The 23,721-nt window shown below is 35.4% G+C and overlaps 1 pseudogene across 1 annotated transcript in view; it reads right to left on the reverse strand.

Moving 5' to 3' along the window:
* Positions 1-23,721, reverse strand: part of LOC308640394 (vinculin-like) — a 50,523-nt pseudogene that overhangs the window by 14,095 nt on the left and 12,707 nt on the right. The window contains exons 6-13 of the transcript in view: positions 19,071-19,161; positions 18,104-18,251; positions 13,940-14,093; positions 12,873-12,995; positions 9,277-9,466; positions 7,440-7,639; positions 5,852-5,980; positions 1,749-1,898 (exon numbers count right to left, since the gene is read on the reverse strand). The product of the transcript in view is annotated as a vinculin-like (transcript). The remainder of the gene's footprint in view (positions 1-1,748; positions 1,899-5,851; positions 5,981-7,439; positions 7,640-9,276; positions 9,467-12,872; positions 12,996-13,939; positions 14,094-18,103; positions 18,252-19,070; positions 19,162-23,721) is intronic.

The following is a 23,721-nucleotide window of genomic DNA, read 5'->3' on the forward strand; positions in this document are numbered from 1 at the left end:
CTCAGCACCACATAAAAATAAATAAAATAAATATATTGTGTCTGATTACTACTAAAAAATAAGTATTAAGAAAAAAAATTGTTTAGAAAAGAAAAGAAAATTTAAGTGGGTTGCTCAAGAGGTCCTGACTAGTCAGTGACAGTTTTGGGGATAGAAGGAAATAACATAAATATCTGGTAAAATATAGGCTATACATGCATATGTTTACTCCCAAGAGCAATCCATTAGATTTGTTAGTTTCATTTTTCTAAAGTGAGAAAACCAAGCTTCAAGGTCTTAGAGGATTCAAGTTTGGTTCTCATTTTTTCCAAAGTTAGTAACTTTTACACAATACCTTTATTTTATTTATTTATTTTTATGTGGTGCTGAGGATTGAACCCAGTGCCTCACACGTGCAAGGCAAATGCTGTACCACTGAGCCACAACCCCCGTCTCTAAAGTTAGTAACTTAAAGCCTAGTTTTCTTTTTCTCTTTTTTAGAAATCTGTTCTATACTCAAAGTTTGTTTTATGTTCCATTTTTATGGAGTTTTTCAAGAAAGTTAGACATATATGTATTTTATGATTTTTTTAATTGGATGAATGTAATCTTTCAGGAAGGTCTAATTTGTGGTGGGCATGTAGTTCAGTGGTAGAATACTTGCCTAGCACATGCAAAGCTCTGGGTTTGATCTCCAGCACCACAAATATGGAGAGAAGGAGACAGAATGTATGAATTTAATTTGCTAACATGTGACATAGGCAAAAGCTGAATAATTAATAAGATATGCTCTCTTCCCACAAGTTCCTATGAAATTCAGTATTATAGATTTATAAAGCCTAATATGGTTCCCTGTGTATTTCAAGCCCTTAATAAATATCTGCTGAATAAATGAATGAAAAAAAATAAATTTTCTATAATCTGAATAGAAGTTGCACAAACATCAAGCTAAATCACATTGAACTGATTTTTAAAGAAAATCTATTACCTGTTACGACTTTAATTCCTGTGCAATTTTTTTTTCTTTTTTTCTCAATTTTCTTTGCTCCCAAATGTACTAGCTATACTTTGATTATATAATTCATTGTACACCTTGGTTATACAATTAAGTAAAAAAAAGAAAACACACTATGGAAACAACTAGGCTTTTTTTCTTTTCGTTTTTAATTCCCTCAAAGAGATGTCAGGGAAAAGATATGAACTCTAAAATATAAGCAAACTAACCTCTCAAGATCATCTAAGAATTTTCCTAACTATATATGTGTGTTCATTAGAAGAGCTGCTTTACTAGTTTTTTCTACTTCTATTTTGGGGGAGTGGGCAGGGAAGCACTGGGCTTTAAGCCAAGAGGATTTACCACTGAGCTTTTTACTTCCCCAGCCCTTTTTACTTTTTATTTTGAGACAAGGTCTCACTAAGTTGCCTAGGGTCTCACTAAGTTGCTAAGGCTGGCCTCAAATTTGCAATTCTCCTGCCTCAGCCTCCCCAGTTGCTGGAATTACAGGTATGTTTCACCACACCCAGCTTTATTTTTACTTTCAAAACTAATATATGGCCATTATTTAAAAATTCAAACAATACATAAATGTATAAAGTTAAAAGTCCCATAAAATACTAATTCTAGAAATCACTAAGTTTTAAATTATGAATATTTTTTAATGTGATCATACAGTTGGTATTCACAATTGTATAGAAAGTGTTCTGTAATTAACTTTCTTTACTGAACACTGTATAATGAGTATTGAAATAAAGAGCAAGCAAAACTCAACCTGGGGTGTGAGTTCTCGAGCAGTCTTCACTGATGCCTGAATGCCTTCCACTGTTGATTTATTAGTGGTACCAACAGCAGCTGCCTTCTCTGCTGTAGCTCCAAGCCTTCCTGAATGGTTTTCAAAGTTTGCTGCCCTCTCATCAAATACCTTGAGGAAAATACAAAGACATTAAGAATATTTATTTCATGAAAAGTTGTGCTCCAAGTTCTGCTGTCATGTATAACTAATTAAAATAAAAAGAAGATTTATTTCAATAAAATGGCTCAGGCCACCTAAGAAAAACTCCTTCTTTAAAGCAAATGTAGCACCTTCTCTAATGAAGATGTTAAGAGATGACATCACACTACTGCTGAAACTATAGTCAAATGCAAAATCTTGACCACAATATACCTCCTCAGAGATTTAGCCTTAGCCACAAGCATCCTGTATACACACTACACACACAAACACACATGCACGCACGCACACGTGCATCCCTAAAGATAAAGACTAAGGCCAGTTTCCAAAAGGTTTATCCTCTAATCTGAAGAAGACATACAAACCTACTCAGCTACTATAGGTAGTTGAAAGCATCACAAGTTTAGGACTAAAAGTCCTAAACTGAGTTCTAGCTTCCAAAAAAAAGTATCCCTCATATATCCCATTACCATTAATGTTGTAAAAACTCTTCCCTTGACCTTCATAGAAAAAAATGAAACCTGGTGCTCATACTCTGGACCTGACATAGGGTAAGGATAGATGACTTTTATTAATCCCAAATGCAAAATTATCTACTTATTTGTTATTCAGCTCTCAAATTATAAAAAGTTAACTTTTCCTTCAATGTGAATACCATGCAAGGTTATATACCACAAATAGGGCTATTTAACCTACTTGAAATGACAAGTTCTTCCATCATTTATTTGGATAACGTTTTTAGAAGTGACACTTGAAAAAGCAAGGCATACCAAATAGCACTGGGTCAGGCTTACATTATGCACAGAGATGTCAGGAACTCCCTACAGAATACATCCTCTTTATTTACCTCCTCCTGAGGGTCTGCCCACCCAGTTCAAATTCAAGGCAGATAATCTCTAAAGGTTTCTTGGCTCAAACAAGTTCCGATCTCATTGCCAATGTTCTGGGATTTATGTGGGGGTTTTGGGGGGGGGGCGGGAGGGTTGTTCTTGTTTTTGTTAAATTTTTGAGACAGTCTTGCTAAATTGATCTTGAACTTGCAATCCTCCTGCCTTAGCTTCCTGTTTTGCTGGGACTACAGGCCTATACCACCATACCCAGCCTACGTCTATCCTCTTGAGTCTCTTTCCTATCCTGGTCTCTTGGTTAGAATTAGTTTTCTAAATTCCTGCCATTTCATGCTCAAAACTTCTGCCTGAAATCTCTGATCTCCTAGTCCCCTTTTCCTGGTCTCAGTCCTTGTTTCTTTTTCTTTCTTTCTTTTATTATTATTATTATTTTTTTAGTGTTTTATTTTTTGGTGGTGGTGGTACTGGGTATTGAACACAAAGCCTTGCACATCCTATGCTAGGCAAGTGCTCTATCACTGAACTGCAGCTGGGAATACAGGCATGAGCCACTACAACTGGCTCAACCCTTGTTTGTGTATACATGATGCTAGTGGCTAAGGCTAAACTTATGAGGAGGTATATTGTGGCCAAGATTTTGCATTTGACTATATTTTCAGCAGTAGTTTGATGTCATCTCTTAACATCTTCATTAGAGAAGTTGCTATATTTACTTTTTAAAGGAGAAGTTTTTCCTAGCCGGCCTGAGCCATTTTATTGAAATAAATAACTGGTCTTTTGGCATCTCCTCCCAAACCATATATCATGCTCCCTCTGATTTAACTGACTGCTTAGTATAATTTTCTTGGCACTCAACCAAAGTTTACTGACCATCTACTACATAACAAATTTTGGGATAGGTGCTGAAGATACCAAAGTAAATGAAACAATATCTGCATCTTAAGGAGATCACAGCCTAGTGGGGGGAAAAGAGCCAATAGATACTTGCAACATGGTATTCTATGTGCAAAAATAGAGCTATACACTGATATTAATGGAGCAAAGGAAAAGGTAATTAACTCTCCAGGAAGTAAAGCATAATAAAGAGGGAAAAGGTAGAAAAAAAGAAGGGGTAGACAAAACAAAGACATAGAAAGGGCAGAATATTCAAGAAACTACAAGCAACTATGTATTTCTGGGGCATAAACTGAGAATCAAGGGTTTGTAGGAAATTGACATAGAAAGGATATTAAAAGCCAGATCAGAGAGCTCCGTTTTTATCCTATGTTGAAGATAAGTCTCACTGATGCATTTAACCAGGAGAACAGCAGGATCAGATTTGGTTTTGTTTTTAATTGGTGGGCTAGTGACAGATTCAAAGAAGACAAGTCAGAGTTATGCAGGCATGCAGGAAGTGAGGAATAAACATCAGAATCAGAGCTGTGAGAATACCAATGGAAAACAGAAAGGATTTAAGATATATTTGTGAGATCAACTTAAGATGCCTGAGTTATTTATTGATATGAGAAGATGGGGAGAAGGAAAGTCCATGGTGACATGCAAATTACCAAGGGATAACAGAAGGTCAACATATGCTGAGGAACTAATGAAGCATCTAGCTGGAAAGGATGAGCAAATAGTTGGATCTACTAGTCCAAAAATCAAAGAAGGCTGGAACAAAAGAGTAGCAAATCCTCCTAGCCTGAGGAGACCATGAATTGAACTGCCTAGTAATTGAGGCCAGAGAAAGAAAATAGGCGTCAGTAGCAAATAAGAATAACACAAACCTTCACCTTTGGATTAGTTTGCCTGACCCAAAAATCTCTTCTTTGCTGCCAATACTATAAAGGCTGAAAAACCAAATACTTGCTTTGCCAGATTCTTTTGCAGCTGAGGTAACCATGCAACAGAGTTCTAAACAAGAAGACATAAGTGAAGGTATCCTGGAGGATTTCTGGGAAAGCCTTTACTTTCTTTCATTCAGCATTAACTGTGTGTCAGGTATTACACTAGGAACTGGCAATAAAGCAATGACAAAATGAAGTCTCTGCCCACGTGGAGCTTTCGTGCTAATTTGAGTGACACAGACAATAAAAATAAACTATATCAAATGTTGATAAATGCTATAGAGAAAAGTAAGATAAGGAGATAAAGAAATCCCTGGGATTGGAGTTGCTATTTTAGGTAGTAATCCAAAAATGATATTTCAATAGAAAACTGAAGAAAGTGAGTGAAAAATAAAATCTGTGGGGAAAACAAGTGCAAAGGCCTCAAGCTTAGAACATATACAAAAGAAGCTCTGTTCTCATAGAGAGGAATATGCAGAGGGAGAATAATAATACCAACATGAATTCAGAAAAGTAGACAAGGAACCAGATTCAGTGGTGTGATGAAGCCATTTTTACCAAATATGTAAAATATGCCTATCTCTTCCCAACTTTGCTTTCAATGACTTCATGTTACAACAGCCATGCTGGGAGTATTTACATCATGAATTCTACAAACATTACAAGTCAGATTTTTTTGTTTTTCGTTTTACTGGAGAGTTGGTTTACCAGCACATCACTGGCCTTACTGTTCACTGTAAGGACTCTGATTTCACTTTGGGACAGGGAGAAACTACTGGAAGGTTTAGAGTAGAATAATGACATCAAATGATTTAAAATGCCTGTCCTGATTTCTGTGTTGAGAACAAAATGTCCTAATAAACAGTTGAAACTGGAGTACCCCAATTCCTTATATCTTCCTGCCTTGAACATGACACCTGGGGCAGTAAAAGTCATCACATACCCTAAGGAAAAGACCAAAAAAACCATAAGAGATGCCAGTTTTCATGATTTTTAGCTTCTGAATCAAGCAAGGCCAGAGCTACCTACTTCCATGTTTCTTGTGATGTCACTAAACTTTCTGATGGTCAAGTCTTCTACTGTTTGCAATTAAAAACCTTCATAACTAATATACTTCGTGGATTAAAAGATCCCCCTCTACTCTTCCACCTACAACTTCCCAGCCACTGCTGCTTGTGTACCCTGTAACAACATTTTACCTTTACAAAGAGTTGCCCAACAGAAGAAATGGAAGCTCTTAGATACCTACCTCTTCCCTATTGGGTGCATCAGGAGGGGCAGTAGCCGCCACTGCCAATAGCTTGATGGGAGTTGTGGTATCACTGAAAACAACTGACACCTCCTGAGTCATAGCCTCCTGCATCCTGGCTTTCAGATCCTTAAAAAATAAAAATTTATTTTATTTTTTATTGTTTAAAAATGAAAATTTCCAGCAACATCCCCAAAGCATATATGTTAATGTCCTTATTTCACTAAAATATTCATTCTCTGAGTTTAATTCAATAAATATTTATTAATATCTGTGTACAAAACACTGAGCTAGCACAGGTCAAAATTATGAATCATATCCTCTAAGAGATTAATGTTTAGTGAAACAGATAGGACCCCCAAGGAATTTTACTTTTTTTATTGGTGGGAGAGGAGGACTTACTGAGGATTAAAATTAAGGGGTGCTTTAACTGAGCTCCATCCTCAGTTCTTTTTAATTTTTTTTTATGTATTTAGTTGTAGATGGACATAACACCCTTCCTTATTTATTTATTTACTTACTTACTTACTTACTTACTTACTTATTTAATGTGGTGCTGAGGATGAAACCCAGTGCCTCACACACACCAGGCAAGCGCTCTAAAACTGAGCCACAACCCTAGCCCAGTTCTTTTTAATTTTGAGACAGGGTCTCACTAAATTGCTGAGGCTAGTCCCAAACTTGCCGTTCTCTGCCTCAGTCTCCTGTAGCTGGGGTTACAGGCATGTGCCATTGCACCTAGCACTTTTGCTTCTTTTCTTGGTGGTCTTCATGAAATGACACTGAAAATCATGGGGTTGAGCCCAAAAAGGTCTTGAGTTCTTGAAGACAGAATTCCTCACTGTTCCCACTGCTGGAGAGGCCTGATGATGACCATGGTAACTATCTGGTGGATGCAATGTTAAATTTCTAAGCAATTTATTATTTTAGGAAGTACTAAATCAAGAACGGGAAATTAAGAAATCTCAAAAACAAAGTATATATGTATAGATTTCTTAACATGAGTCTAAAAAAGAGCATTCTTAGAAGTCACATGCTCTTTTTCATAGTTATTTCACTTAGTCCAAGTTAAGTTTTCTCAATTTATACAAAGAAATCCCCATCACCCCATTTTTCAAGGTAGGTGACAAATACTGACTGGTGATACTGGAGATGATTTTAGGTGTTATGTAGACAAATTATTTTAATAATTATGTATTTCTTTTTAAAATAGTAGGGAAAAAAATACAACCAGCTCATCAAGCATAAGATTTCAGAATTATTACAAGGTTTTTTTTTAATTTAAGTTTTAAAAAGAAGTCCATTTTAAGAAAAATGTTAAATAAATAAAAGTACAAGTGAAACATGAACAGAGCAAAATTCATAAAAGAGTTCATTGAGTGAAATTTGGAAAACAACTTAAGTCATTACCACACACTGGTGAGCTTTTTCCTAATAATTAGCTCTAGATTTCCTTATATCTTTGGTCATACTCTTTGTTTTTCTAAACTCCAGAAATTATGTATTTTTAATTATTTTCTCTCCCATCCATCATTTTTTAGTAATGATAAGCATAAAACGACTAATGACATGTGCTCCTAAATTCTACCTTTAAGGAGTCTTGGAGCTGTGATGCAAGTGCTCTGGCCTGAGGACTTTCCCCTTCCCCTCTGGCAGCCAGGTCAGCCAGCTGAGCTGTCAACTGGTCCACACGGTCACACTTGGCAAGAAGATCTTGACGATAAGGCCCCATCATGACATTAGCCAGACGATGTCCTTCAGCCACAAGCCCCCGGATGGCAGCCTGACCTGGATCAAGAAGAAAACACTAAAACTCACATAGACCTAGAAACGGTAACCACAATGGCATTCCAGTTGTTTGTTTTTTAAATAATATTTTGTAGAGTGATCGTTTCCAGACAAAAGAAAACATTTTGGAAATACAAAAAAGCATAAGTAAGAACAGATAAATTATGCTTTCTTCCAAAGGGGGGGGGTTTGCAGAGGATTGAAGCCAGGCCTTCATACATGCTAAGTACAGGCTGTATGCCACTAAACCACATCACCAGCCCCTATATGTTAACTTTTATTCTTTTTTTTTTCTTTCTTTCTTTTTGTGGTCTTCAAGATCCAACTTGGGGCCTTATACATGCTACGTAAGGGCTTTATCACTGAGCTACACCCCAAGCCCAACTTTTGTTCCCTGATTCTTTTCTTTAACCCAAGTGTTTTCCCACTTAACTAAATATCTTTTAAAAACATGATCTAGTAGTAGCAGATGTAGTTCACTGGTAGAGCCTTGCCTAGCATGTGCAAGGCCCTGGGTCTGAATCCCAGCACTGCAAACAGTAACAAACACAATCTAAAAATCTATGTAGCATTTTATCATATTGACATACTTAGTATTAAACATTCAAACTATTAACAAATATTCTTGTTTTGACTCCTTAGAAAAAAATTACTTCTTAGGAAAAATTCCTACAACTTGAATTGCTGAGTCAATAAATATGAACTTTTTAAAAGTTTTTGACATAATACCAAACCTATAAAGTCTATACTAATTTATTCCTATATCTGTAAGATATGTGCCTGCCCAATTCCTTAGCCCCTTATTGACACTAGACATCACCAATTTAAAAATTTATCTGTTGATCCAACAAATATGGCAAATGGAGTAAATAGATCTTTCAGCTTTAGCAGACTTGCTATCACAAAATAAATTTTTACAAAACCATTCTTAAAATATCCCCAAAGTCAAAATTTTAAGTTAAAAATTTTTCAGGTTGATTGTGTGATGAAAGAGACTTCAAACTAAAATAATGTTAAGTGCCTTTCACTATTTTCAAAAATTATATTTATCTGGATACTTGGCAAGGACTGTGAACACAGAAATACTATAAAATAGAAGTATACATAGAACTGATATTAATTCAAATTTTCACTTTTGATATGAATATCTCTCCTGTGTGTGTGTGCACATGTGTGTGCATGTGCACATGTGCACAAATGCATGTGTCCATTTTGGGGAAAAGAAGGGGGATTATATTGGGGATTGGGGGCCTCTTATATGTTACACTATGTAACACTCTACCACTGAGCACTTTTTTGTTTTGTTTTGTTTGGGTTTTGAGACAGGGTCTCACTAAGTTACTGAGGCTGGCCTTGAATTTGTAATCCTCCTACCTCAGCCTCCCAAGTTGCTGGGATTACAGGTGGGCACCACCATTCCTTGCTGCTATGAGTATTCTTCTATTTGCATATATCAAAATCATTCTTTCTTTAATGCTTCTTTGATAAATCATAGGGATTATATTGGCTATATTTGGAAATGGAAACACACTGAAAAATGCCTGACTCACCAATGACTGAAGAACCCTTTCAGCACCTTATTACAAATGTTACAAGACCCCTATCAACAACCTGCTTATTTGTGCTAAGGTCCTTACCGACTCCCCGGTCATCCACTGTAGGATTATGAATCCATCGCTGTGCTTGCTCGATTTTGCCCTCAAGGTGGACAGCTGCTTTGGCAGGTCTGCTGTTTGCCACAGCCCTGTTGGTTTTGGTCTGCAGGTTCTGAAGGGCCGTGGCCACCTGTTTGGCCAATGCTCGAGCCTCCGGGGAATCTCCTTTCCCCTTACAGAGAAAAGAACAGCCATTCTGTTAAAACAGACTGTTTACATTGAGATGACTTCGTTGCTAATGAAAATGGTAATGAGATGACAAATTGCTAATGATTATTATTAACTTTGATTGAAAATAGTGGCTTATTTGGATCTTAAATAAGAAATTATTAATTTAAATTCAAAATTTTTGTCCTGGTTAAGGCATTAATTGTGAGTTTGAGTCAATTTAACCCAACCAAGTTCAATCATTTGGTTACCTGAGCTCAATCAAAAACCAGTCTGCCAGTCCTGAAAACACTAGTTACTCGTGGAACTAGAAGTGCTTAGATAGCCATATTTGCTGATGTTGTAGTAGTAGCAGTAGTAATAGTAGTTGAAGTAGTTATAGTAGAACCAGCAATACTATCTTTTGAGTCCTAATCCTGCAAGGTTACTGTTGCAATCACATTTCTTTTATTATCTTATCCTCGCCAAAACTCTATAAGATAAATACCAATATTATTTTTTTTTTTTTAAAAAAAGAGACACAAAGTTAAAAAACTTGTCATACTTACTTTGATGGAGTCAGTCAGGGTTCAAACATGGCTCTCTGACTTTAGAATGCTCACTATTAAAAGTATTATCTGTGTTACCTTATGTCATTACTAATAATACCCAATGATTGAACTGAGTGGTTATTTAACTCAAAGACAACTAACCATTGTCAGTAAACCATTGACTCAATTGGTTCTCAAAGTATAGTATAAATAAAAGTCATCTGGAGGGCTGGGGATATTAGCTCATTGGTAGAGTGCTTACCTTGTATGCACTAAGGCCCTGGGTTCAATCCCCAGCACCCCCCAAAAAAGAGTCATCTGGGATCTAACTTTAAATACAGATAATGACCACCATCAAAAGAGATTCTGATTAAGTATGTCTGGTGATGGAGTCCACATTTTTAAACAACCTCAGATAATCCTTGGTCCATGCTGCAAAAACATCACATGGCCAACCTGTGGTAGGATCTGGAGCTAAAAATTTATTTTAAGTCTGGGCCATGGTAGGTCAAAGCCAGAAAAAGAACCTCCAAATAAATAAAGACAGCACCCAGAGTTCAGCAGACTTAGAAGACACGATAGAGCTTCCAGGATGCTAAGAGGTAGAGGGAGGCGCTTTTAGTTATCTAAAAAAATCTAATAAGGTATAGCCACAGTTCAAGCTGTTAGATTCTATTAGATACCTTTATATATTTTCAATAATCATCCACCTTTTTACTTGAGCTAGTTCCTTGCAACCAAGGAACCTCAACAGAGTATCAACACAAAAATTAAAAGACAACCACAAAATTATGTCACAATGAGCAATAACTACCTATTAAAACCTATTCCAAAGATTTCAGATTCTTACCAAGAAAATATAAAGAATTTGATTAATTTTATGTATCAAGGGCTGGATATATAGCTCAATAATAGAGTGCTCACTATTAAAAGTACTATCTGCCTAGCATGTGTGAGGCCTTGAATTCAATTCCCAGCAACAAAAACCCAACATTTTTTACATATCAGACTACTCAGGCATAGAAAAGTAACCTTAAGACTAATCTCACCTGTAAAAATATTAACCCATCTGCTTAAAAGATACTTTTTAAGAGTTCCTTTATAATTTTAAGATTTTATAGCCTTCCCCATGACAAAACTAGACAAAGAAGTTATTTGCCATGTTCTGATCATGGCTACTCCTATGCTTGGAGGTTATGTATATGTATGTTATAATAAGTGTAATAATGGCACAAGTGACCACACATGAAGATCTACTGTTACCACTCTACCATTAATTATCTCTTCATCACTCAGAAACATTAATGAGTGCCTACTATGTATATAGACTTGTATTAGCTCCCAAAATACAGTTTCTCCATTTGAGTATTTTAAAATCTAATAAATTATAAACAGTGGGCACAGTGATATGCACCTATAATTCCAGTGACTCAGATTGGGAGGTGGGGCTGAGGCAGGAAGATAGCAAGATTGAGGCCAGCCTTAGTGAGACTTCTAATTTAGCAAGACTCAATATCAACTTAAAACTAAAAAGGACTGGGCTGGGGCTATAGCTCAGTGGCAGAGAACTTGCTTGGCATGCGTGAGGCACTGGGTTCAATCCTCAGTACCATATAAAAATAAACAAATAAAATAAAAACATTGTGTCCATCTACAACTACAAAAAATTTAAATAATATAAAAAGGACTAAAGATAGAGAACACCCCGGGGTTCAATCTCCAGTACAAAAAAAAAAAAAAGTAACACATTATTTTAATGAATTAACATTGAACAAAAGACCTTTGTGAACATTATATTTTAAAATTGGTAAATTACCATTTTTCCTGACACACAATCAAGATTTGGGGCATAAGACAATGGTGTTCAAATGACTGACCTTGATATATAATCAAATTTGAGCTGTTATTCAAGTTGGTCTCTGTCAACACAACCTCCTGCCTAAAGTATGTCTACAAATTTATTTTGTAGCACTAGGCAGGAGTTTGTTTTCTTAGCCAACACTATCCTTTCAGTCAACATAAAACTTCAAAGAACTCTAAAGTATCTCTCACTAGGGAAAAAAATTAGGCATTGTCTCATGGAAGGACAGAAAATGAAACATGCAGGTTAAATGAAAAGCAAAATATCCTCAGAGACTAGGGATGGAGGACTTAGGTAGAATAGAATTATTCTATGGCATTATACCCTTCATTAGCATGTGTTGCAAACAGGAACATATTTATCAGAACAAAGGAATGCCTCTTTTCCATACAATCAAAGTAAGTACACAAAAGCCTTTAAGAAAGGAATCTATGATAAGACTGGTGTTAAAGGAACAATCACCCAGAAAAAGATCTTTAATAATTGCTACCTAAGAAATAACACTGTGAAGAAAGGAAGAAAGTACTTTCTTATGATTCTCCCCTTCTCCACATACACACATAAACACATGGGGGTTTTATTCATAGCTAGCTACAAAAATTATTTTCCTCATATATCTGAGAAACAGACATGTCATAAACATGATGTAGCAGGAATATCCTAGCTTATAAATTAGAAAAACTTAACTTTAAAAAGGAGTTCTTGGGCTGGGGTTGTGGCTCAGTGGTAGAGCACTTGCCTAGCAAATTGAACTGAATTCAATTCTCAGCACCACATTAATAAATATTTTTAAGGAGTTCTTAGCACACTAAAAGTATTACTTTAAAAACTATGATCGGTAATAATAAGCCTCATGTCACAGATACAATAAAGGTAATATCTGATCTGGCCAATACTACAGTGGAGGAGTATCATACATGCATTTAACCTATGGGGATTCAACTTACATGTTCAATAGGGGAAAAGGAATAGGAAAGAGAGAAAAATATTAAAGGACAATTAAAAGGATTGAATACATACTGCCTTCGTAAATCTGCTAATTTAGAAGTCAGAGCAGATATTTCTATTTTCCGAGCTTCAGCCAAAGCCCCTCGGATCTGTTCTTCTCCTTCAGGTCCACCATTTGGATCTGCAAGCCAATTCTACAGACAGAAAGAGAGAATACTGCAGTCTACTCATGAACCACATTTAATTAACCTTAACAAAGCCATCAGAAAAAAAATATCTAAATCCCATAGCACACCAGTAATTGTTTTCTAGAGTGATAATTATTATTGTTTTATAGAGGTGTTTGGCTTCATTGTAAGATCGAATCAACCTCTCATCTTTTTTTTTTCCTTTGGGAGCTGGAACTCAAACCCAAGGCCTTGTGCATGCTAAGTATGTGCTTTACCTCTGAGCTATATCCCCAACCCCTCCTTCATCTTTTTAAAAACAACTTTGTTCCTATCTATTAGCATAAAATATCTTCATAAACCTTTATCTCATCCTTAATCAGAAACATTTAAGTTTATCAAACATTTGTTTATGACATACTTGAAAATGATTTTATGTAAGAGTAGATCTATGTGTAAAGTACTGGGTTCAATTATCAGCACAACATATAAATAAATAAATAAACAAACAAACAAACAAACAAACAAACAAACAAATAAAGGTGCATTGATAACTTAAAAATGAGTAGAATCAGAAAACTTTGACTCTTTCTATGACGAAATACAGTTGAGAATTCTGAGAAAAGGAACAGTTTCAATGTACTATAATCTATAACAGGAATTAGGATTCTCTTGGAAGTCAGAGTGCTCACTTTTAACTAGTCAAAATATTCAAAATGAAGACCTTCATTTCAAACTATAGATAAATATTAGTGTAAACTGTGATGGTAGGGGATGTGTTAACATTGGTAACTGCTGGGAACAAGTCAGTCAGTCATCACTTAGGAACACCCATTATCTACTCACACTAAATGATGAGAGGCGTAGAGAGAAAGAAAAGGAAGAAGGGGAAAGGAAGAGCTTGGGGATATTTGTGGAATGCTTCTCTTTCTCTTTTACTTCCCACCCCTCCTGAAAATCATTACATTTACCTGAGCAGCATCAATCTTCTTTGCTATGCTCTGCTTTGAGTTTGTCATGGCTTCCAACTTTCGAGCTGCATTCTCCACCTTTGCTGTGAGCACATCTAGACCTTGAGATACCTGCTGGGCTTTCTGCATGGCCACTGGTGAAGCTTCTTGACCTCTATTCAGACAAAGATACTGTCATTGCACCTTCTCAAATACTTAATAACAAAATATTCCTTAACACCACAGTACATGCCATTTTTGTTAGCATGCTTGTCTTTTTTCATTTTCCCCATTAATCTAGGATAACACAAGAAAACAGAGCTAAACAAAGCAAGATACACAAACCATCTTTCTCTTTTGCTTTTAAAAATACACATGAGCTTTATGGAACTGCATAACCACTTTGAAGTCAGGCCAGCAAATTTTGATAATCATTATTCGCCTCTAGGTAGTGATTATATAACCAAATCTAAACTTCAGTGGGAAAATGTACTGGGGATCTCATTGCTATGGAGGACTTTGTTATCATAGTAATGTGTGCTTTAGAAATAAGTAGCCATTGAATTGTCTTATTTATGGGCGAGAATACACTGAGAAGGCAATACATACAGAGTAATTGAAAACGCATCACAATGACAAATTTAATCTGTTTGAATCCTAATTTTTGGTGCCTCAGGGACTTTATGATGTTTAACCTCCTTTGGCTTCAGTTTTTTTTTTCTTATAAAATAAAACTAATGTAAAATGAAAGAAAGCAATAATACGGTACTTGCCCTGCTTACTTAACAGAGTATCAAGCATCAAGATAATATACTTGAAAACACTTTGACAACAAAGCAATGTAAATATCACAGTATACTATTATGACTGAATTATCATTTGTGTAACAAACCTAATGACCTAATGATGATCTTAATTACCTTAATCCATTTGTAGACAAAACTAGTTAGAACTGAGCAGGGAAGTACATGGTGACAAGAAGTATATCATTTTCCTATAAAGTTCCTAAAGAACCATTTTCACTATTTTCCTCTCTCAGAAATGGAATGGTATTACTACAAAAAAATAATGTGTTTGCAGAAACTTGTTCTCCTTTGTACATGTCTTTCTTTCTTTCTTTTTCTTCTTCTTTTTTTTTTTTTTTTTTTTTTTGCGGGTTCAATCCCTAGTACCACAATCTAAGCACTCTACCACTGAGCTACATCCCCAGCCCTGAAACTTATTTTCCTTAACAGACTTTCCCGGTCATAAAGGAAGATTTGCCATCTTTTTACAAGTTCAGATTTTTTTTAATTAGCCCAGTTTGGTTAGCTCAGTCATAGGAATGGCAACTTTATCATTCAGTAGAATGGCATGGTTCATCCTAATCTGAGCTTCTAACTTTAGAATGAACTCTAAAACATCTTTGCTTCCCTTAATAATAATATGCACCTATCATTGAATTATCTACCCTCTTTAAAAAAAATACATCTGTTTTTCATCTATACCAATACTTGAAGTAATAAACTCCATAAATTCATTGCCAGGTATATAAAAGGTATACACATACACTCTCTCTCTCCATTTTCATGTACTTGAAGACTTCCTTTACCTTCCAGAAGAATGAAGACTTAGGAAACATAATATTTATTATTTAATTTGCTATTTCCCCCTTCAAATTTAGTAATTCATGATGAGGAATCTTTGGCATGTGAATACAACTGCAAAAAAAGTAAAAATAAGTATAGGCTACATTAAAATTAAAAGTTTGCCAAGTGTGGTGGCTCACACTTGTAATTTCACTGACTTGGGAGGCTGAGACAGAAGGATTCCAAATTCGAGGACAGCCTCAGCAATTTAGCAAGGTTCTAAGCAACGTAGCAAGACTCTGTCACAAAATAAAAATGAAAAAGTCTGGGGATGTGGCTCCGTGGTTAAAATGCCCCTGGATTCCAGTGCCAAAAAAAAATAGTTAATTAAGGAAGACATTCGAGGCCAGCCTCAGCAACTTAGCTAGACCCTCAGCAACTTAGCAAGGTCCTATTTCAAATTAAAAAATTAAAAAGGGCTGAGAATATAGCTCATGGAAAAGCACTCTTGCTCTTGGTTTAAAAAAAAAAACTCATTAAGTCCCATGAGGATAAAATTATATTCTTAAAATCTAGAAACTCTTCATGACCAGAAGAATATCAATGGAAGAAAAAAAAAAGGTCACTGTGTTTCAGTCATTAAAATGATAAATAGTTGAGTAGTTATGTTTAAGAAAGAACAACAGGAAGATAGCTTTCCAATCTTTCCTCATGAAAGGATATTGTAGGCTCCACTGTGAAACAGGCCCAAAGCCACTCATCACTGTTCTAGCCTTTTTGCTTTAAAGACTAATAGTTGATCCCATACAATTACCTCATTCTCTTGCTCATATTCATCTCTCTAAGCACATACAATTGTGTATTTGAGAATTCCAAGTGAAAACTGTCTACCACACTCTGAAAAGGCTGTAAACAAAAGAGCCAGAAATGAGAAATTAAAAGAGCCAAGAATCTTGTCAAATTGCATTGGCATTTCTCTGAATGGGAACAAAACTTCTTTTTGTCCCTTCAGCAAAGTTAGTGCCATGCTCATGACAAGGGAGACTGCTTCTCAGCAGGAGAAGGGCTCCCTGAACTCAATGAGATCACATTTATTTAAGCTGTTTCTTCTCCTTGTCAAGATAGGGACACAATCTGAAGGCCCCAAGCTTCCAGGACGATGGTCAATCCACGAATCCCTGGAAACCATAGGAAACATTGAATGGGAATGTTCATTGGCATCTTTTTAGGTAGGGATAAATGCTTTCATCAGATTATAAAAAGTGATCTTGGTCCAAAAAAGATTAAGAACTACTACTTTAAGGGACTGGGGTTGTGGCTCAGTGATAGAGCGCTCGCCTAGCACATGCGAGGCCCTGGGTTTAATCCTCAGCACTACATAAAAATAATAAAGATATTGTTGTGTCCAACTAAAAAATAAATAAATATTTTTAAAAAAGAATCACTCCTTTTTAGATGTGTATTCTTCAGGGTGACTACTTTGAAATCAAGTATAATGGAGCCCCTTTGTATGTGAATGATATTAAGAGGTTTCACAACATTCTCAAAGCAAAATTAATTTTCATGTACACTAGTGTCTTGGAATACTTCTACTTTCTAAAAGCCCATAGCATAAAATTCCATAAAAATGAGAAACTTTTTGAACTTTAGTAATTACGTGGAAGAATTCCAAATAAATCCATATCATACTGATTTGTCTTAACAATAAATTATACATTTATTTGAGTTATGAGGGGGAAAGTTCCAAAAGTCAAGACTTACTGAGGGTAAAAGGTAGTTAAAAGAATTAAAAACCAAAAACTAGTGCGGAAATACAAACTCATAAAGAACCCAGAAATAGCTGGGCATGGTGACACACACACACCAGTAATTCTAGGGATTTGGGAGGCTCTGGCAGGAGGATTGCCTCAACTTAGCAAGGCCCTAAGCAGTTCAGCAAGATCCTGTCTCAAAATGAAAAATAAAATGGGGGACTAGGGTTGTGGATTAGTAGTAGAGTGCTTGCCTAGCATGTGTGAGGCACTGGGTTTGATCCTCAGCACTACATAAAAGTAAGTAAATAAAATAGTTATTGTGTCCATTTATAACTAAAAATTTTAAAATTTTTAAAAATAAATAAATAAACAAATAGGGCTGGGGATGTAGCTCAGTGGTAAAGCACTCCTGGGTTCAATTCCTAGAACCCACTCTGCCAAAAAGAAAAAAAAAGAGCCCAGAAATTACCAGCTTAAAGGATGATCTATTTGATTTCTAAAATGATGTGAAATAATTTCAATGTTTTCACTCTTTATATTTCTTTCTACCCATCTTTCTTAATATATACCTAAACAAGCCAGACTTCAACAATGCCCCTTATTTTTCAAAAATCTATGGCTACAAACTAAAAATCCAATTTCTATTTCTATTTCAATTATAGAATAAGTTACAACTTTATTAGGTATACACTTGCATATATTAAAAGTTTAGAAAAAGGAAAGTTCACCTCAATTTCAGAAAAACTAATAAAATGAAATACCTGTTTTATCTACTAGCCAAAGATAACTCAGTAAAACTGGCACAGACTTGCTTTCTGTGTGAATTACTTACTACAAGTCTGTTAAGAGCAGAAAAACTTTACCTAGCTCGGAGGTCAGCCACTTGATCAGTCATCTGCCCTAGCATTTTGCAGGTTCCCAGGATCTCCCTGCGTTCCTTGCCTGCACAAAGTTCACCAACTTTTCCAGCTTCATCTAAGGTCTGCCTGATGGCCTGTTCACCAGCATCCCCTAAAATAAAAAGATAGTTAATACCTGCATTGTAGACCCATTAAACATTTAGAGAGGATACTTTACACATCATTTCATTCCTGAAGGAATAGATAATTTTAAATGACAAGTGAACAGAAGACAATCCATCTGATAGCTAATAGCCAAGCGATGCCCTTACAGCTGAGGTTTCAACCACAGATACTGCTAAAATAGATACTTGGAACCATATCCATTTGGAGATACTAAGCAGCTTGTGGTAATAATGTGGATGATGAAAATAGGCCGTTCTAATTTAATAGTACTTAGCACCTCCAAACTCCATTAAGCTTTTCGCTCATTCAAATGTTAATCTAAAACTGAATAAATATTAAATTAGAGAGTACACAAAGCCAAACTCAATAACATACTTGGATCTTATCTTTATATAGTCAACTTCACTTTCCAATTTTTATTGACATTACTATTTAATCTACTTAATTAAGTACTCTGTTGACATAAATGGAAGTTTACCCAATGGGAATTAGCAGAGAAGAGCTTTTATTCAAAATAATTACCTTTCCAATTTGGGGAATGGGTGAAAAAATAATTTTGCAAAGAATGCCCAGTTTTGCTTTGTTTATTCCTCCACAGTAAGAGGTGATATGGCTTATGCCCTTCATTCTTTTAAGGTCCAATAACGCTTCCACTAGTTAAAACTATCAGAAAATGAGCTATGTTCCAAATGTTATAGTAGTAATCTCAGGATTGCAAAATTCTGAAGGATTTATTCTATTCTTTTATTTGCTTCAATTTTAGATTTTTATTCTATGTATCAGAAAAGCAAAACTAAAGGGTTACCTGGGGAGGCACTGGGGTCACGGAGCCAACCTTTGGCCTGGTTCAGTTTGGAGTCTATGGAGGCCAATGCTCTCTTCATGGCTTCAGTGTCCTTTTGAAGAGAAATCCCACAATTATTTTCTTTGCAATCACTGAGGTACCATAAAACAAAGGAGTAGTTACAGCACTAACATACAAAAGCTAAGGTAGTCCTACAATGGTCTTAATAGTCTCATCACAACACAATTCTTATTGCTATCAAAATGCAGCATCTTGCATGCAAATCTTTAGTTAATTCTATTCTGTTTCCTTGTGTCTATTGCTAAAACTGTGAAAACTGGTAAAATTGCTCAAGCCAAAAGATGTTTAATGTCTTCAACAGAAAAAAGCTCTGTTGTCACATGCCTCATTATCAGCCTTTCTACTAGTCAACATTCATCTACTGCAGCCTTGCCAGAGCCCTCCCCGCTTCAGGGAAGCCTCATTAGTATGTGGTGCCACAAATCACAATTCTTTTACATCTTGTTTTGAAATATACGCCCAAACTGGATGATGTTTCACTTTAATTAATCTGAAAAACTTGGAATTACTGGTTGGAAAAAGATATTTAAAAAGTTAATGTAGCAGTTTTAATTCTCAAAAAAAAAACATTTAAAGTTATACAAGAAAAAAATTTTTTGCAGCTCTTCCTTACTACATCTCATCCTTAGTTTCTTTATAATCCCTAATCTGGAAAAAGAGGCAACATATAATAAATGGGTCTTGATTGTTTACAAACAGGATTCATGATGATAAGCATAAAATCTCCCAGGATACAGCTGGGAGACAACATATTAATTCCTCTAAAATTTTGAGTATTCATAAAATTTGTTTGAACAGAGAAAAATGCAGAGAACAGCACAACAAATACCCATGTACACATTCTCAGAATTGATAGGTTGGCCACCTCTTCAGGATCTATTTAACATCTCAAAAGAAAGTCTATATCATTCTTGCTCCAAGGAATTGACTCCTATGGAGTCAATCCATCAAAGCACAGAGTTAACCTCTAAAATTCTAGCCAATGTCCTATTATCCTAACTTTCCTCTATTTCCAATCCTAAAGAACTGAGGTTCTTAGTGGTGTTATACCACCAATTTTCCACAAGGGGGCACGAGGAGCATTCCCACTTTCAATGTAAAGGAGACCAGCCCTAGCACAAATAAAAAGCACTGGCTGCATTCATAATCAGGCTTAAAGTTAGCAGCCTGACCCCAGGTTTTTCAAAGTCCCTATTCAAATGATGGGGCTCCCAACGTTAGGATTCCCTCCTTCCCCATCTAAACAGATAGACTGTTCTGTTCTAACCTTATTTCTCAGCCACAGCACCAAAAAAGAGGTTAACTAAATTACTAAAAAAAGGACGTAAAATATTTTTATTATCAAGTTACATGGGATTATGGTAGCTATCCATAAAATGTAGCATTGTGAGATTTGAAAATCCATTTGTAACTAGTACAAATAGACAAGTTGTATTTCTGAGTGCTTTGATTTTAAGTGGTTTAAATATCTGTTCTTCTCTTTCACCTTGTTTTATATTAATTTGTACAGCAAACCTTGCCTCCAAAAGTAATGCAACACTTAATCCCAAATTAGCAAGACCCAAAACAATATCTTCTTTAAAGAAAATCTCAGGTAACTCCTAACCTCAGGGAGACAGATAGCCTTCAGGGTTTAACACAAGTTATTAGGTATAATACACAAATTATTTAGGTACAGATTAAAACACAAACACACACATACACAAGCTCTTACTTAGAAAGTATGTGAACACTCTGGAGAGGAGAAATTGTGTCAATGTAAAAATATTTAATTTAAAACCTGTTAATAGCATTTCCTTAACACATTTTCATTTTCAGTGAGAAAACCAATAGATACCAAGTATTACATTTCAAAACCTAAATTCAAAAGGGAGGGAAAGCCCTCCATGTTAGATGTTGGTTTTGCCACTTTCCCCCTCAATTATTTCAATGAATCTCAAATTTAAATATAATTTGATTTTACAAATTAAGAAACAGGGAATCACTCGGGTTTGTTGGGCTTTGTCTTGTTTTGCTATAGTCCCGGGAATCAAAGCCAGAGCCTTAAGCATCTAGGCAAGCTACAGCCCCAATCCTTGTTTTATTTTGCAACAAGGTGTCACTAAGTTGCCCGGGCCAGCCTTGAACCCACCATCCTCTTGCCTTATCCTCCCAAGCAGCAGGGATTACAGATGTATCCCACCATACCCAGCCATCTCTGGCTTGTTCACTCCAGATTTTATTCTTTTATTTCAGATAAAACTTGAGAATTTTTTTCTTTTACCAAAGAGAGTTGCCAATGATGTCATTAAGCTTCTACAACAGTCGCAAATCTCTTTTTTCAACTTTGGCTTTGGTTGATACTGACCAGAAAATAAAATGTAGACATCAAATTCATAATCCTCACTAACATAAATAGCTGCTTTTATCCTCCAATGCTCCAAAATGATTTGAAACACAATGGAAAAATAAGCTTTGCTCTATTCAGTATCCTCAAAAATCATTTCTTTTTTCTCCCCAATAAAGCTCAAAAGGCTTCTATATACTACCAAAAAAAAAAGACTATGATTCTCAGGAATTGAGTAATTTACTCCTGAATAGTAGATCTGACACCACCAAGAAGTTAAAATTAAGAGATACTCTTTTTCCCTAAATAAAAACAGGGGAAATTTTGAAATTAAGCCACATTTTACAACTGGGAATTTCAACTAGTTAGCAGGTTTTTCTTTGCTCTTGTTTTTGTTTTCCTTCTGTGTTGGGGATTAAACATCCCAAGCCTTTTTTTATTTTTTACTTTTGAGACAGGGTCTCAGTTGATGAGAGTCTTGATAAATTGCCCTTGAATTTACAATCTTCTTGCCTCAATCTCCTCAGTAGCCTCTGCACCTGACAGTTACCAGTTTTTAATAATGAATTTTAGACCATTTTGGAGGTTTAAAACTAATTATAATCTAATTATATAAACTAATTATAATCTTGTGGTCAACCATAATATGTGCCCCGAGCACTTTGTTAAACTCTGTCACATAAGTCTAAGTACCCAGAGTACAATCTGAGTATGAAATAGAAGGAAAAAAATAACAACAATCTTTTGAGAATTCTTCTCTATAAAAATTCAAATTTAGGAAAAAAGTCTCCACCAATCTTCTGTTTTTTATTTGTTTGTTGTTTTTTCAAAGAGTGAGAGTAAAAAAAGACCAGATCTAGTCATGCAGCTTTGGGACAGCTGGCAGGTAGTATTCTGCCCTCCTCTATAATCCCTTTTATTACAAAAATCTTATCAGATCAAGTTTTAAATGAAAAAATACAGCCTTGGCACTGTTCCCCACAAACCAAAAGATGTAAGGTCATCCTAAGAGAATACTGATTTACATGATTTTCCAGGAACTGAAACACTCCTAAAATTCAATATATGTTTAGGCCTCAAAAATACCTGTGAATAATACTGAGATCCTCTATACAGGATCAAGAAGAGCTATCATTAGGAAAGTGATGTCCTGCAATCCCAGGAATTTAAAATTGGAAATTTTAAATATTGGGAATAAGGACCTCTCTATATCACTCCCCAAGCTGCTTTTCCCTTCTTCCACTAACACCTCCCTTCCCACCGCATTCCATTTCTGATAACATTTTCACTATCATAACTTATCTAGTCCTGAGACTTCAGACAAGTTATCTTCTCTGGACCTCGGTTTCTCATTTCTCATCTCTAAGAATACCTTCCCAGCTCTAAAAATCTAGGCCACCTATGAGCACACAACCAGATGAATCAGCTAGCTGAAGATAACAGATCAGAAAGGAAACATAAACTCCTTTGACATTTTGGGGGATTTTCTCCTTATTGGGGGAGGGGAAAGAATAACACATCATAAATACCTGAATTAACTATTTATCCTGAACAGAAAAATCTTTCATTCTATTAGCTGCTAAAACAAAACACTAAAACACTCTTTAAAAGTTCATATACAACCTCTTTTTAAAAATAATCAAATAGGGGCAGGGGCTGTAGCTCAGTGGTACAGCATTTGCCTAGCATGTGTGAGGCACTGGGTTCAATCCTCAGTACCACATAAAAATAAATAAAATAAAGGCATTTTTAAAAAGTTGTATCTGTTTAAAGAAAAGGAAAAATAAAATAAAATCCTTAAATCTCAACGGTTTGCAGTAAGGGATAGTATTACAGGATGGCATGTTCTAACCAATATTTCCTTCTTTGGTAAAGTATATGCAGGACCTCTGAGTCAGTCACTGCTTTTACTCATCACCAGTTTAGGACCACAGTGGGAGGAAACTCCCCACAACTCATTTTGAATAACCATATTTAATGACTCAAGTTATCTTAGCAGTGAAATGCTTTTCAAATTTTTGTCTCATTTTTTCTTAATTTCCAACATGCAACAAAATACAAGTACTATTAATACAAAAAATAATATTGAGTATTAAATTTATAAAGAGTAGTATTAGAATTATGTTTAACTTAAATTCTTTTGGCTTATAATGTATTCCTAAGAAAAAATATTAACTTGACTTTCAATGATCACTATGATTGTTGATTTAAGAAAGGGACACTTTTTATTTTTAAAAGAAATAGTGTTTAAAGTCAAAGATCCTT

This window comes from Spermophilus citellus, assembly GCF_964194105.1.
Source record: "Spermophilus citellus genome assembly, contig: SCAFFOLD_131, whole genome shotgun sequence".
NCBI lineage: Eukaryota > Metazoa > Chordata > Mammalia > Rodentia > Sciuridae > Spermophilus > Spermophilus citellus.